The sequence below is a fragment of the Temnothorax longispinosus genome, chromosome 9 (assembly GCF_030848805.1).
Source record: "Temnothorax longispinosus isolate EJ_2023e chromosome 9, Tlon_JGU_v1, whole genome shotgun sequence".
NCBI lineage: Eukaryota > Metazoa > Arthropoda > Insecta > Hymenoptera > Formicidae > Temnothorax > Temnothorax longispinosus.
In genome coordinates this window covers 6,481,775-6,489,494 of record NC_092366.1, presented here as the reverse complement: position 1 = coordinate 6,489,494, position 7,720 = coordinate 6,481,775, and the positions used below count along the sequence as shown (strand labels likewise).

The following is a 7,720-nucleotide window of genomic DNA, read 5'->3' as shown; positions in this document are numbered from 1 at the left end:
ATAGTCCAATAACTTTAAAATTGTACTTTGGAAAAATTCCAAGTGAGCTGAACTTTTGCATGCACTTTTATTTAGTCTTTATAAATGACATATCAAAAATCCCCATCATTTGATCGTACGCATAATATTTTACAGCTCGTAAAAGGTGTTAAAAATTGGTTTTTTGCTAATATCTAAGATTCCTATTAATTTTACAACTATAACACAAATTAATCCTATGGATTATCTCCAACAATGTATATTTATTCAAACCAAGATGAAAACGAAGAACAAGTGGAAGAAGAAAAAGGAAAAGTATAATTTGATGTCATTCTGTACAAAAGAATTACAAGTGTGTGAAATAAAGTACTTAAATACCCATAACTGTCTTAGCTTGCAATTTTAACGCCAGAATAAGCGAAAACGGTTACGTGTACAAAAAATAATAAACCTAAAACCTTTTTTCTCGTCTTCATTTTTTAAAATAGACGTTATAGTTGTAAAATTAATAGGAACCTAGATATTAGCAAAGAACCAGTTTTTAACACCTTTACGCGCTGTAAAATATTATGCGTACGGTCAAATGATGGGGACTTTTGATATGTTATTTATAAAGACTAAATAAAAGTGCGTGCAAAAATTCAGCTCACTTGGAATTTTTCCGAAGATTGTCGAATTTTGGCTCATAGTTCGTATCTTCTGTAGGAGGCTGCTTAGCGGAGCAGGTATGGGTAACAATCCCCCTCCCGGCCCACCCCTTTGTCGCTCGCTCGCTCGCTCGTTCGTTCGCCTCGCGCCTCGCGTCGCGAGGCGTTGCGACGCGCGTGCGCAATTTTCAACCCCATCTGCGGACTCCTCCCCATACCTCTTTCCCCGCGCCCTCTCGCCAACCCTCGTTGGCACACGTGCATCGGTCGGAGCCCCGCTCGAACGAACCCCGTCGAGATCGCGCTGTCCTCGTTCTCTTTCCCCTCCCCATCCCCCTTATATTCCTTTTCCTAGCCTCGCTTTTCCTCTCTCCGCCCCCGTGGTCCTGGAACCGAGTCCTGGGTTCCCGCCATGGCGGATGGGAATGTCAGCCGACAAATGCCGACCACGGCCGAATCGCGCGCAAGACGAGCGGACGAAAACGGGCGGGCAGCTGTGAACGGACGGACGAGCGAGCGAGTGAGTGAGTCCGCGTACGGACAACACACAAAGCTACCCACCACTACCACTATCGTTACGACTCCTACTACTGATACTACGCTACCACCACCACCACCACTACTACTACTACTACTACTACTACTACTACTACTACTATACTATTACTACTACTACTACTACTACTACTACTAGTCGGAGAGAGCCCACAGTGGGCGCGCGGCGGATACGTCGCGCACTCAACACGAGATAGCCCGCCAAACCAAAGGTATAGATACAGTTTCGTTCGTTCCGTCGTGGGCCAACGAGCGGCCGGCCGGCGCGTCGTGTCCTATCTTGTTCAACGTGCGACGCCCAGCGTACACGGTATGGGGGAAGGTGTGCGTCTCTGCATGAATGTGTGAGAGGGAGAGAAAGAGAAAAAGAGAGAGAGAGAGAGAGAGAGAGAGAGAGGAAGGTGGAGGGAGAAAGAGGGAGAGAATCGTCGTGCGTATAGAATTAGGAAGTAAAGCGGCGCGAATGGTGGTGTGCGGAACGGTAGTCCACGATCCTGCAAGGACAAAGAAAATATAAAAAAACGAAAAAAAAGTTTTATCTAGGACGGCCGCGGATTACCTAAGATTCGAAAAATCGCGGAAAATACGAATCTTCGCGGTTACAAATCTGTTCGGTTTGAAATTGAAAAAGATACCCCGACTCGCGAGAAGCTTACATCGATGGACTACATGGAGGAACTCCAGAATGTCTGCCGCAATCGCCGTCGATGGAATGCGTTCACGAATTTCGGAACAGTGCGTGGGGATCCTGCGCGTACAACCACGCGTCGGAGAGGATAATGAGAAAGAGAGATAACACGGAATCGCTCTTTTCTTCGTTCAACAAACTTTGACTTTACTCGCTACCTGCAGGAGAAAGGTGGACAAAGGTGATGAGAACAGAAAGAATATAAAGTGAGTGTGCGCGACGCGGTTCCTCGTAGCGAGAGGTGTGGCGGCCGAATTTCTGATAATTACGAAAAGACGTAGCTCGGTCGTGGACGTCAAATTCTTAATTATTCCTCAAGATAAGGTGCGATTATGAAATAAATTGTGGAAACCACTTTGAACGGAATATCGTAATTTCCACCAAGCGAAATCGGTTTGATTGAAATTTTTTGAGAAACTCGTGAGTGAAGTATCTCACGGCGCGTCGGCGTAAATTATACGAATTGCCGGATCGCCATTGCAATTTCAAAGTGTCCCGAAGGTAAAACGTCGCGGACCAGGGAGCAACGCGTAAACCACTGGCCTATATCGTGCTGTCCGATGCATTTTCGTCCGGCTCTGGTCCTTTCGCGTTGATCAGCATCGCCACCGACTCGCCCCAATCCTCCACCACCACTCGCGGCCACCACCGCTACCGCCAGGCGGCAGGCATCGCCGCGCCAGTGGCGTCGTAGCAACCACCACTACGTCGCCACCACCACCACTATCGCCGCTGCCACCGCCGTCGCCGTCGCCGCCTCCTGTGGCCTGTGCTAGCCGGCGGCGGTTCACGGTAGTGTCCTCGAACACGGCATGCACGTATCGTGCTGCGAAAGTTTTACGAGTCTCGCGGTGCGCCAAACGAGAAACGTGTTCGTGTGCCGACGTCGACGTCGGCGTCGCCGTCGAGACGTGTGAGAAACCGGGACAACGACGGCGCGTTCCTCCCCGAAAGAATCCGCTCCCTCCTAGGCTCGACTTACGCACCGCAGCGCGTGTGTGTGGGAAACAGGTTCTTAGAGCATGCATTATTTCGTTTCCGTCAGCGGGGTTTTAGCCCGCGCAAACTGGCTCCCCCGAACTCCCTGACTTCGGAGGAAACGCGACTTCTTCCCGCGATCGTAACGTCATTTTTTGTACAAAATTCTCTTTCATATAAAATCTTCGCTTACAGTTTTAGACGTCGACTCGTGCTCGTTGGATGTGTCACTCGCTGCGTCGCGGACGAACGCAAAGCTTCCAAATTTGGATCGATATGTTTACGTTTACTGGAAAGTGTGCGATTTCTGCGTGCTGCTCCGACGGGAACAAACGTCCAAATCACCTCAAGTGGAGCACTTACGATTGTTCGTGAATAGTGTCAAACAGGTTTTCATTTGTCACAACTGTCAACAGCAAAAAGCGAGAGTAGGATTTGTCATTGTCAATGGTAGTCAATGTAATGATATCTTTGAACGAGCTTTTAAATTAAAGATCATCTATGCCGACGAGTGCCGCAGCTTGCTACAAAATATCGGATTACAATGAACCTGCTAAGAGAAGTACAAACGGAAAGAAATACTTCAAAGCTGCCTCAGAACTACGGGATGCCAACTATTCGAAACTGCCACCAATTTTGAAACTGCCGCGCCGCTTTAAGGAATCGATCTACTGCGATAGTTTTTTTTTCCTGTGTGCGTGAATAGCAGGCAAAATTTCGATTCTGCCCAACGTGAAATGAACGAACGACGAATAGACGAAATGGTGTGTATGTGTGCGAGAGAGTGAGTGAGTGAGTGAGTGAGTGAGTGAGTGAATGAATGAGTGAGTGAGAGAGAGAAAGAGAGAAATTCATGGATTAATCTTTCGTATTACTAGCGCATTCTAATTCCCGTATACGCTCCGTAGTACCTAAATCGGTTTTTTCTGATATAACATATTTTAATAATCCGAAAAATATGTGCTGAAATTAATGTCGCTAGCAGGTTTGTCACAATCTGACTTGACATTCTAATCCAAGAGGTGTTTGAAATCAAAACCCAAGTAATCAAATCAAATCTCCAGACAACATTATTCTCAATCGCGTTTTTCGAAACACCTCTTACAGCTCTTGAATCATTTGATTATAGACTCGTGTATTTTGTGTTATATATTTCGCTCTTAATTATTGCCGTAAAAGATATTAATTTTTTATTTAAAAAAGAGGGCAAACAAGCACCAGTTTCACGGCGGTCATCGGTTGCCTTCTATTTAACCGCGTAACATTTTTTTTTACGCAGCACTCTTTTTCCGAAGCCTGTGGCGTGGGCTCGGACGTCGTTGCGCGCATTAATCCGTGGTTTAGCGAACCAATTTAAATATCAGCGTCGCGCTCGACGCAATTTTATATCATTTCCGATATCGCGCGCCTGTGTGGGTGGGTTTAACGCTGCGAAAGCCCTCCTGCCGCCCTCCCTGCGCTGGCCCCCTCCGTCCCCGTTGCCCCCGCGCAGCCTTCGTTCGTCTCCCTACCCTTAACACGAACCGTTACGCATCCACACCAGATATGCGTGTTTTACGATGCGTGTCGTCGCGTACTCCGTCGTCTTCTTCATCCTCGTCGTCTTCGTCGTCGTGATCGTCGTCGTCGTCGTCGTCGTCGTCGTCGTCGTCGTCGTCGTCGTCGCCGTCGTACTTCTCCTCGTCACCGCCGTTTGTAAACGAGCGTGTGACCAGCTCTCGTACGCGATGCTCGTAACGTCGTCACTTTGCGGTATCTTGTGAGAGAAAGAAAGAAAGAGAAAAAGAGAAAGAGAGCACGCGCGCATGCGCATGTGCACGCACGCAATTCCATACAGTGGCGCGTCTTCGTTTTTGAACGTGTTTATTCGACACGACGTCGTCATAATACCGATATCTTCCATTTTTAGCACCTCAAAATAGGATCGGATTCAAAGTTCGTCGAAATGTTTCTCGTTGAAACTCGGGCGATTCTCCCCGATCTTTCTCGTCATTCCGGTCTTCCCATTTCCTCCTGTAGTAAGGAAACGATCCGGTGAACACTCGGGACACCCGATATATGTGCAGCCGAAGAGCGCGCAGCCGGCCGGCCGGCGAACGTGCGTGCGCTGGCGCGCGCGAATCAGTGCGCGGCCGAATGCGTCGCGTATGCGTGCGCGCCCGTCAAACACACCACATTTTGTCCGCGACCGATTTTTTTTCGCCGTCCCTCCCGTCGCGGAAAGGGCGAGATCGGGAGACGTCGAAACGCCGCGAGTTTCGGACGACGGTACCGTACGTAAAACCGTACAGCAACAAGTGACCTCGACGTCGGTTGGCAACCGGGTGGACGCGATTCGAAGTGCCGGTCCTCCCACCCCCGTGGTTCACAAGCCTTACCCGCTTGTCTGCCTGCCTGTTTGCCCGCCCGTTCCGCCCGCGCGGGGTGATCCCTCGATGTTCGCGCGACTTCTTTGTTTCCGCGATGCATTCGCTCGGACGGGATCGGCGGCCGCGCTTGTGAGAACCAATGTGACGCCCTGAGGGTGAAGGGAGGCAGGAGGATCTGTTTGGGTTTCGCCACGGATTCGCGAAGAAGTCGAGTCTGGTAAAAATAATTACGCGGAAGCGCGTCCCTCTTCTCTCTTTCCCTCCCTGACCTCGTTTACGCCACGATTTGAACGCTAGAAGGACCAAACGCGAGCGCGCAACGGTCCTTCGAGACAGGGCGTCGCGTAGTCTCCGTCTTGGCGGTTGGCGGCAGATCGAAAGTCATTGAAGCGCGAGACACGGGAGACGATGGAGGATGGAGGGCAAGACCGCTCGCGTGCGACCGAGCAATTCCCGTTCTCCGCTGCCCAACGAGCGCGCATCGCGCGCTGTCAATAGCGCGCGTCCCACCCATTGTCATCTCTCGTTGTCGATCATCGGCCGACAGCACTGTGTACAGTCGTCATTAGCCGTCCGCGACGCTCAGGGAATCGGACGAGTCGAAATCTAATAATAAACGCATCTCCTTCCGTCCGTTTCCGTCGCTCCAGGGAGTTCCGGAGCAGCTAAAGGCTCGGGAGAAGGAAGAGGGCAAAAATGAGCGCCGCTCGCGCTCGGCGGCCGCGAGCAAAAAAAAATGGGGGGGAGCTTCGGGTACACTTTCGCCGACCTCGCGCGCGAGCCGGCCGAGCTCTTCGGCTCTCTCGCGACAAAGGCCGCTTGATTCAAGGTCCCACGGATGTGCACGCGCACACGCACCGGGTTCTCTTCGTGTACGCGCGGCCCATTCGTCCGCGGCGTCCGAGTTGCATCGAGGACGCTGTCGGGATGAAGTTTCTTCCACGATATCTTCTTTTTTTCTTCAACGATTAAATCTCAACGCGTTGAATCGTGCTGATAAAATCGTTCGACGTTTGTTTTCGATCGAGCACAAAAGTTGGTAATATTCTTCAAGATTTTCTTAATTCATTCATTCTCTTTTTCTCAAGATCTATAGTCGGTTGGTTGAAGGATGATATTGCGCTCTATAATAGCGACGATTTTCTTCCGATTTTCTTCAACTCCATTTCGCGGCAGAGATGAGATGACTTGCGATTGTCTTGAATTCTCCGAAAAGTTCAAATCGAATTTGTACACTGGAGGTACGTCTTTCCTTTTCTCGTGCGTTAATCCGCTTTCTCACGATGGCATCGCGCTAATTTCGGCATTACGCTGCGGCAAAAATGGCGCGCGAACCATTTTACCCCTTTTTCTTCTCGATACACGGCAAACAGCACGACGCGTGCTCGTATTCTCCAAAGCGAGTCCGGAGTTAGCGTACAGAAGTGTCGTGCTATGAAACTTTTGCTGTTTGCGCTCAATTACTTCGGTATCTTTAAAGACTTGATAAACGTACGTCTTTGTCTTATGTTCTTCATATGAGTTTCTGTGGTTCATTATGTGTTTAATAATCTAAAGCGTAGAGTTTGCAAAGTTAAAATTATCCAGCGTAATTCGGAATCGTTCTTTCAGTGGCGCGTGAAAACGCCAATTTCTCCCGTCGCCGCCGATTCGATGGAATGTCATCGCGAATTATTCAACTTCGCGAATCGGTGAGCGAGTGCGATTTTTCTCGGCGACGTTTGCGTTAGCGACGCACGGCTAATATTAATTCCAAGCGTGTGGAATCTCCGGGTCTCTATGGCAGCTGGTTTATATGCGCTTCTCGGAATTTGCGTCCTGCGCTTCGCCGCGGACGAAAGAATCCGCAAACGACTCGTTCTCTGCCACGACTATACGGAGTGTCCCAAAAAAGGTGTCCCTCAATGTCTACATTTTGTTCTTTGAGGAATTTCATAGCTTCTTTGTTAAAAGTCTCATCCAAAGCGTTTATTATAACATACTAATTTTGTAAATTTTATTATTAAAGAGAGAAAGAGAGAGAATTAAGGTTTATGCTATTTATTTTGGAGCTTAAAACGTAATTTTGTAACTCAAATAATACATTAATTAAACATTAAATCAATGTTTATTAGAGAAATCGTTCAGTGATGGAAATCCAACGATCGATGTTTTAAATCACCCTATATGTAGCGGGCGACGGTGAGATTGAATTTTTGTGCATGCACCTACAGTCGATTCGACGAAAGTGCAACCGGAGATAGAAAACTAACGGGTGTCAAATTATTTTTACGCGTAAAGCAAGAATTAAAGAATTAAATTTTGTTGCTTTTATCATTTCTGTTAGTCACAAATTTACTTTTGTCTATTTCAAGTAGGAGTTTTAAATGAGATATATTCCATCATTCATAGATTTTGGAAATAATTGAATTTTTAAATATCCTTCAATAAAACCGATATAATTTTTATTCTACAATTACTTTTTTCTTCTAATTAGGCTTACGGAAAAGGCAACTGTCTTAAAT

The 7,720-nt window shown here is 48.0% G+C and overlaps 1 protein-coding gene across 2 annotated transcripts in view; it reads left to right on the top strand.

The window, feature by feature from the left end:
* Window positions 1–2,631: 2,631 nt before the first annotated feature.
* Window positions 2,632–7,720, top strand: part of Tet (tet methylcytosine dioxygenase-like) — a 48,747-nt gene continuing 43,658 nt past the window's right edge. The window contains exon 1 of one of the 2 annotated variants that reach the window (XM_071789089.1): window positions 2,632–2,880. The gene's annotated coding sequence lies outside the window, so the exon portion shown is untranslated. The remainder of the gene's footprint in view (window positions 2,881–7,720) is intronic. The other variant, XM_071789088.1, reaches the window with a different exon arrangement.